This window comes from Mastomys coucha, unplaced genomic scaffold (assembly GCF_008632895.1).
Source record: "Mastomys coucha isolate ucsf_1 unplaced genomic scaffold, UCSF_Mcou_1 pScaffold14, whole genome shotgun sequence".
Lineage (NCBI taxonomy): Eukaryota > Metazoa > Chordata > Mammalia > Rodentia > Muridae > Mastomys > Mastomys coucha.
In genome coordinates, this window is record NW_022196896.1 from 4,219,612 (window position 1) to 4,228,667 (window position 9,056).

Below are 9,056 nucleotides of genomic sequence, written 5' to 3' on the forward strand. Positions count from 1 at the left end.
GAGGAGGAGGAGGAGGAGGAGGAGGAGGAGAAAGTGAACCAATGTAACCAGTTTTCATTTTGACTGAAAGCCAGGAACATTCCTTGGCCCTCTTGGCAGCCTCATTCTTGCCAAAGGCAAAGGTTCCTAAATGATTTTTAAGTTGCCTCTAAAAGAAGGGAATTGTGAGAGTAGCAATAAAGACAAGTTATTCCTTTTCAACAAGAGAATCATTTCAGGCCTGGGTAGAGAAATAGATTTTCCAGTTGGACCTATCAATCACTCAGCCAAGAAACTACCCCTAGGAAGGCAGACTCACCTTAAAACCAAGGTAAAGAGATAGGCAGATAATTAATACTCCTTCCTGTCGGGGACTTTATCCAGAGGCTCGTCAACCAGCATCACAAAACAATCCCCAGTCCTTTACTGTTACGAGAATCTAAAAAGCCATCACATGGCAGCTAAATTTTAAGAAAAAGATGAAAATTCATTACAAAGAGGGCACATTGTGAAACCTTGAAGCTTTTCCCTTTTCCTGTTGTGGTGGCCGACATTCCATAAACCTTCCCCCATCTCGTAAAACTCTTGGGTATTGCCTAACCCCTGAACACTCCTGCAACATGTTGAGCACTTTCTTCCCCTTTATATGGATTGTGACCAATGGGATGCTTTAGAATAGAAACTAAGTGAACCGCCTTCGCCAGTGTGTGCTTGCTAGCCTCGTCTGGGCGATGGAACGCCCTTTTATCAGTATAAATCTCCTCACCACCTTACTTTCATTTTGTTCATGTGTTTCTTTGTGCAGCACTGAGAATATTTTCTCCAGCACTGCCTAATGACAAGAATTTAGTGTCATAAATCAAGCTTACATGTAGGTCCTCTTGACTTCAAGGCTGATGAGCTTAAAAGACAAGCTGTTTGTCTTCATACATCCAATCCACCACTATAGTAAGGCAAGGACAGGACAGCGATGGTAGGCATTTCCACCTTGGAGAAGAGAATAAGAGTCACTAGTCCAAGGTGCTGGGAACTCTGAATATGTGTTGCCTGGATCCCCTGTTCGAGACATGAGTTATCTATTCACCAGAGACAAATTTTTGTTTTTCAGAGCAGGTTCTCTGTGTGTAGCCCAAGCCAGCCTAGAAATCATTATCCTCCTACCTCTCAGCCTTCCAAGAGCTGAGATTACAAATATGAGCCATCATGCCTAGCAGAACTTAGCTTCATTCCCTGGAAATAACTACTGAGACCTGGTCTCTGATTCTTCCTGAGAGTGGATCCCTTATCCATTGCCCTTCAAAGCCTGAGACCTCACCCTGTGGGCTCTCGGCTGCCTGAGTGAATTATCTGACACATATTTATTATCACATTAGGTCATGTTTCAGCACAGCATAATAACCCTAAGGGTGCAGCAGTGGCACTCATACCTCAGTGGCAACCAACAGCTCTCTAATTGGACTTAGGGCCTGTTCAACAAGACAGAAACCATGACTAGCACTACAAACCTAGCCAAGTACCTGGGGCCATTTCATTAAACATGTTTAATTCCTGACTGAATTCCAAATATTTATCCTTGTACTCACAGATAAGTGCAATTCCCAGCACTCGCCAAAGACATCTCTCTTTGCAGTAGATGGATGGAAAGCTACAACTGGTCAGTACGCATGAAACAATTGACTATGGGGTGTGCAGCACCAATTGGGATGTCTACTGTACAATTCCTGCACCTAAGACCCAGGGGACATAGCAGACGATGGGATGGAAAAGGAGCCAGAGGAACAGGAAATCTGCTGTGATGTGTCTTCTAGAGATGAAAGGGAAGCTTCATCCATGATATAGCTGCCTGAAGAAGACCTGAAGAAGTACAACACCAATAGACTTGCTAATATAGAAGGAGTAAATCTTATGTGGTTCCATCTATGGGGGCAGGGAGGAACAAGAACTACAGGCGACTAAGGCATGCTATGAATGGGAGTCTCCTTCAGGATGAGCCCCCTCATTGGTTATCCAATACCAAGTGGTCACTTGAAACCATAAACATTCAAGTAAAAGTATATAGGCTGAACAGTGTATATGTATATATGCAAGTATATGTATGCATTGATATATATGTATATATATACATATATATATAATTTAAAAAAGAATGGCTCATGTTTGTTGTTGAGAGACAATTCTTCTTGACTGTTTTGCATTTGGACACATATTGAAACAGAGGAGCTGGCTGTTCTTGTTCAAATTCGTTTTCAAAGATCCTGAGATAGTTTGTGTTGTGTTTTACAAGAAAAGCAAAGGAAGAACCAGGAATATGCCTGGTAGAGGTAGGGTATGGTGAGGTGAAAGGGGGTGCCTCTGTGGGTGCATGCTGAGGCATCCTTTTCCCCTGAGGCACCATTCATATGACAGATATACTATGGAATAGATTGTATTTAGGGCATGGGGAGCGGAGTTGAGGAGAGAGTAGAGACAAAGAAAGGCAGAGAGAGAGAGAGAGAGAGGAGGCTGGTGATGAGCAGGTGGACAGAGTGGTGGGGGGGAATGAGAGAGAAGGGACAGAGAGGGAAGAGAGCAAGAGTGCAAGAGAGTCAGAGAGTGAGGAGAAGACAAGCAGCCCCTTTTATCTATCATGAGTCAGGCATACCTGGCTGTTGCCAGGTAACTGTGAGGCAGAGCCTAGAAGGAATGCTAACACTTTGTCCTTTTGGAACAATGGGCAGGCAGTCTTACTATACTTCTACTATAACGATTAGATTTCCAAACTTCAGAGTTCTGAGCAATGCAGGTTCCTGCATTTACAAGATGTTCACGGGGTTGTTTTGATTTGTTTTCCAGGGGGATTTTTTTCCTCCAGTGTTTGATGGTCAAACCCAGGACCTTGTACATGCCAGGCCAGCATATTACAACTGATCTAAATTCCTATCCAGAGGTCCAAGTGTTTCTAACCCATGAAATTACAGTAGGTAAACTTGATAACTTGTAATAAAGATAAAATATCAGACTTTTTACAGTTCTTGAAACTTGGTTTAACCACAGAAATTTGAGAGACCAGAAACTTCTTGAGAACTGAGCAATTTCATTTTTTTAGAGCAAATTTGTGACCCTTTGGTGGTATGAGCCCCTTAAACTATTGTTTATCAGATTATGGTCCTCTCCCTTTGACAAAAGGTACCTCTTTTTGCATTTCTACTTGAGCAGTACATTCAGCTTACTAACTTAATATCTAAAGATGCTTCAAAGCCCTTTATCTACCTGGCATAGCTATTAGACTTCACTGTGACTCTTTTAGACATTTAAATCAAGAATGGTGCTGACCTATCCTCCGTTTGACCTTTGGCATTAGGGCTCCGCTCACTTGCAGAATCTTTGACTGCCTGGAGTTGAGGTGACAGTTGCATTTTCCAAGCCAGTACCTCACAGGCACTCTAATTCCCTCAAAATTCCGCTTGCAAAATGAAGTTCCTACCCTGGCTCATCAGTCTTGCAGTCTTGCAATAGCTTATCGTATGCATTCAGGAGTACTCAGACACTCAGTGTTTAGTCTGATCTGCTTAGCCAGATTCAAGTGTGTGTGACTGTGCTCATGTGTGTTCAAATTCATCTGTGCACACATGTGAAGGCCAAGGACCAACTTGGTGTCTTCCTCAATTTCACTTTTTATAAAAAAAAAAAAAAAAAAAAAAAAAAACCTTTATTTTTGAGAATTTCATACATATGTACAGTGAAATATAATTATATCTACTCCCATCACCCACCCTTCTTCAAGACCCTTATGCCCTCCAGCCCATCTCCCAATTTTATGCCCACTAAATCCAGTTAGGGATACTCATAGGAGGGGGCCATCCACTGGAGCATGGAAAACCTATCAGCAACCATATCCTCAAATAGAAAAAAAATTATTCTCCCTTCCCCCAGCAGCTATGCATCTCCAACAGCCCCTCAGTATGGGGTGGGACCTAGAGATCGTCTGCTCCATCTACATCACGTCTTTGATGCTTGATCTTCTATAGGTCTTAATGCAGATAATGATAGCAATCTGATTTTTTTTTAAAAAAAACAGTTTCTTGCTTGAACTTGGAGTTCCCTGATTATCTTGTCCCAGAAAGCCCCAGGGACTCCTCTGTCTCTGCCTTGCTAGAACTAAGATTGTTGACACAGTCAGATTCTTATGCAAGTGTTTTAGAGCCAGACTCAGGCTCTCATGCTTGAACAGCAAGCACTTTACTAACCGATCCATCTCTTTAGCCCCTAAGACTGAATTTCACTAGGTACATTCTCTTAATTTGCCTTCTATTGCTGTGATAAAACACCATAACCAAAGGCAAAGTGGAGAGGAAGAAGTTCGTTTTAGCTTACAGTCCATCGGGAAGTGTCACGGTTTGAATACGCTTGGCCCAGGATTGGCACTATTTGGAGGTGTGACCTTGTTGGAGTAGGTGTGTCACTGTGGGTGTGGGCTTTAAGACCCTCATTCCAGCTGCCTGGAAGTCAGTCTTCCACTAGCAGCCTTCAGATAAAGACTTAGAACTCTCAGCTCTGTCTGCACCGTGCCTGCCTGGATGCTGCCTTGCTTCCTGCCTTGATGATGATGGACTGAGCCTCTGAACCTGTAAGCCAGCCCCAATTAAATTTTGTCCTTATAAGAGTTGCCTTGGTCATGGTGTCTGTTCACAGCAGTAAACCCTAACTCAGACAGGAAGGGAAGTCAGAATATGACCTCACAACAGGAACTGAAGCAGAGACCATGGAGGAATGCTGCTTAATGGCTTGCTCTCCTCTCCGTGGCTTGCTCAGCCTGCTTTGTTCATCCCCAGGGCCACCTCCCCAGAGGTGGCACTGCATAGTGTGCTTGACCCTCCCATACCAATGATTAACCAAGAAATTGTCCATCAGTCATCCCTACAGTCAATTTGATGGAGGCATTTTCTCAACTGAGCTTCCTCTTCCCAGATGATGTTAGCTAGGTCAAACTGACAAACACTAACCAGCACACACACCTTCATATGGTCCAAGATCTTTCCATCACCCAAAACCAGTTCTCACCATCTTCCTAGCAGCCACCTAGATGTGTCCTTGTCATGTTCCTCTACCCATCTGCTTCACTGACCCAAAACTTAGCACATACATTTTGCGTTTTGTACCTTTCCTCTAGAAAACAGAGATTTCGGTTGTTTGTATTGGATTTTTCTGCTATGTCAGTTTTCTTTCACTATATAATAGCCCTCTAGAGTTGTTGCTATGTAACAATTGCCCCTAAAATAAAACTTCCATCTTGGATGAAAGCTCTGCAGGGAAACTCTTTCATCCTGCAGGAAAACTCTTTAAGCTTGGTCAATAAAGAACACAAAGGACAATCCTGAAACTGAGTAGAGTGACTACACCCAGATATCCCAAGGCATACGCAAGCATTAAGAACTGCTGAGAGACCTCTCAGGAAGGTCTCTGCCTAGAGGAAGCAGAGGCTAGCCAGGCTGCTCAGACCACCTGAAATGCCTGAAAGAGACCCTCCCAAACCTGTCAAGCTACCTGAAGGTTGTACAATGTGCTCCAGATTTCCAGTGACATGGCTGTCGCGTCTGCCCCTATAAGTCCTCACCCACACCCCTCTAAGAAACCCCAATAGGACATATTTGGTTCACCAAGTTGTACTTCAGTGGTATCTTTTCTTTGCTCTGTTGTTGGTTCTCTATCTGGAGTAATGAAGGAGATGGTTATTCACATCTCCCCAGGAGTAGTGTCTCACAACAGTTAGCAAATATAGTCCTTCAGATTTGGGGGCTTATCAGTTTGGTCAGGATGTCTGCAGCTGGTGGTCTCTAGAAGTCTGGCTGTGGTGGGATGGTTTAGGATGGCCTCATGTACAAGTCTGCTAGTTGTCCTTGCCATGGGTTTCATGGGGCCTCTCATCCTGAGGCTTCTTTATAATATAATATACTAATCTAGGCTTCTTTATACTATGAAATCAGGGCTCAAGGCTCTAAAATGGTCTTTCTATCACATTCTAATGGTTAGAGCAAGCGACAAGGTTAGCACAGAAATAAACACTGTCTATGGACAAAGGAAGAATCACAATAGGATGCTGGGTTGTATTACCCAAACCATTCCTTCCCTGTCCTCCTACTTTATTGCCAAGTCCCTCTACAGCAACCCCCTCTGAGAAAAGAAACCTCCAAGCCTAAGTTCATTCTCTCCCCAGGGGCCACTCCAATCCTGTCACTCAAACCCATTACCTCAAAGAAGGAACCTTCTCCATATTGCATTCTCTAAGGCCACTATTGACTGTGGCCACTCAGAATTATGTTCAAGTTCACATTTTCCCGATGCCTACCTTGTTTCTTATAAGCGTGTTTAAAATGACCTTGGCAGTCCTTAGTTTCAGAAGAGCTTAATGTGGGAAAATCTGCAAGTAGAGGAGATATAGGGTTACTGAAAGAGTGGAGTTTGCAGAGAATTGACAGAATGGAAATTCAGAGAGACCTCAACAGCAAGAATAGACTTTATTAGCCTGAAAGAGGCATCAAGACCTAGGAGTGCTTGCCAGGGTATGCAGGAGAGTGTACGGTGTGGGGTCTGAGTTGGAATTTTTGGAGCCAAGGTTAGGGAAATGGAAGAGCAGGATATAGTTTGGGATAGAATAGGGAAGTCTGGATATGTTGTTTTTAAAACTGTAGAGCCGGAGAAAGGTTATTGCATGGTGGGGACCTCTGGGTATTCTTGTAGGCAGCAGATTTCCTGGAACTTTGAGCCTGTTCTGTGGCCTTGTCTTTGGAGGAATTTTCTGTAGTTGTTGCCATAATTATTGTATCTGGGTAAGAAGAGGTTTTTTTTCCTTACAGCAGAAGTAGATGGTTTTGAGGAGTAGAGAAGTTATCTCTTGCAAACCAGGCCCCCCAAGTCATTCCTCAACCTATTGTACTCACTCAAATTTTCCTCATATATGTGTGTGTGATATGTGATAAAAGATAGATAGATAGATAGATAGATAGATAGATAGATAGATAGATAGATAGATAGATCACAGCATGGTTACATGACAGCCCACCATACTTGTTCAATAAACCATCCCAAAATGCAATGGCTGATGACAGCAGCCATGTATTGCCTCCCAGTGGTCTGTGTTGGCTGAGTAGCTGGTGATCTCAGAACCTCATTCATATTTGAGCCCTGTGTAGTCTGTCCCTTTAGTTACCCTGGCTCTGGCAAGCCAGTTCACATTGCAGCACAAACTTAAAACATGACCACAAATTTCTCTCTCCCTGTAGCCATGCCCTTTCAGTAGGACATTCCAAATCCCACCGAACCCAGATTCATGAGTTAAACTCAACAGAGGATAGCTAAGATAACCCAGACTGACCCATCGAATCATAAGAAATAGCTAGTGTTTGCTGTTGTGAAGTTCTGAGTTGTAAAGGGGTCTAGACCACCTCAGAAGCCATAGATATTAACAGGCTATGTGATGCAAAGCAAAACAGATGTGTGCTCAAGTGAGAACCACTATGTTAGCCAAGCGAAGATGCATGCAGTGCAAAAATCACAGGAAGAGAATGCAGGCATCCATCCAGATCAAACCAGCTAGCTGACAAGGTCTGTCCTTTCCTGAAGTTGTCCAATAAGATTTCATTCCTGTCTGTTTCATAGCAGATATGGATTTCTCTCATTGATAAAGCAAAGGAGGGGAGTGTAGAGGAAGCTGTGTTCTGCTTCTCATTTGGTGTTTTGCACATTAAAAAACACTATAATCATTTTATTGGGAAAGCCATTGGGAAGAGCATGGCTAATGTATCAGTTTCATTTACAGCATTAATCTTACCCTTTGGGGATACTCTAATCCTAACCCTTCCTTTATTGGTGATTTTTGGAATGACTGTACCAAATGCAACACTGTCAGCAGCACATCTGGGCTTCTGTAGCCCTCAAAACCATCTACTACTTCAAAGAAATACATCTGCTTACCCAGTCATAATAGTAATGAGAAGAGCATCCCTTCTCTTTGCTTGCAGATTTTCCACAACAAGCCCTTCTTTTTCTGAAACTTCTGGTCAACAAAGTCACTCTCAGCATCCTTAGACGTTTTCCCTGCTTCCTGCCTAACAATCAGAAGCAGACAATAAACGTGTTTATTCCTTGACAAGAGTGTGCCAAGTGGAGCAGTCTGCCTCCTGTGGGATTTGAAAGGATTCTTTTTTCAGGTTTTTTTTTTTCTGGTCTACTTGCTCAAGAAGACTATACTGAGCAGTCATGGTCTGAAAATCACCATGTTGTGCAAGCAGGGGTTGTACTATCAGAATAAGGCACACACCATCTGCTGACCCCTAGTTCCCCTCCTTTGGTCACGCACGAGTTCCTCCTCCTGCATGGACATCCTCTTAATCAACTTTTTCTGGTAGACTTCACTGACCAGGCTTTCCAGAACTGAAGCCTCAAACATCATCAGTCAGTTTTCTGCAGGATAGGACTTCTCTGCCACTTCCAGAGGGTTCTTTGTTTTCATTAAGCATAATTTGAATTGTAAATATCAGTTATGTTGGATCAAGATGGTGAAATGTTGACCACTCAATAGAACAGCTAAGCACTGAGATTTGGAAAGGCCAGAGGAAATTTGAAAAGCCCTGGAAGTAGGAATGTTCCATCTACACACTGGCAGGAGTGTAAGTAAATTCAAATTATTCTAAAATTAAAAAAAAAAAAATGGCTGTGTTTCTGCTTAGTGTTCTGGTTGATATTGTGGTGTGAATATAAGCTCCCTCTCTCCCCAACTTCTACTCTTGTTGGGATTTCCCTCTCCATCCCCTTCCCCCTCCCTCTTCCCCTCTCCCCTCTCCCTCTTCTTCTTCCCCTCCCTTCCCTCTCTCCTTCTCCCTCTCCCCCTCCCTTCCCTCTGTCCCTTTCCCTCTGTCCCTCCCTCTTCTTTCTGTCTCCCTCCAATTGCTCCTCCCTCCTTTTCTTTTGAGTGTGTGTGTGTATATATGTGTAAGCCAGAATTTAATTATGTTTGTTTACATGAACATAAGTTATTTACTGGAACATGGGAAACTAAGCTGGTTAGTTTTTGACACCCAACACACACTACAGCTACCTGA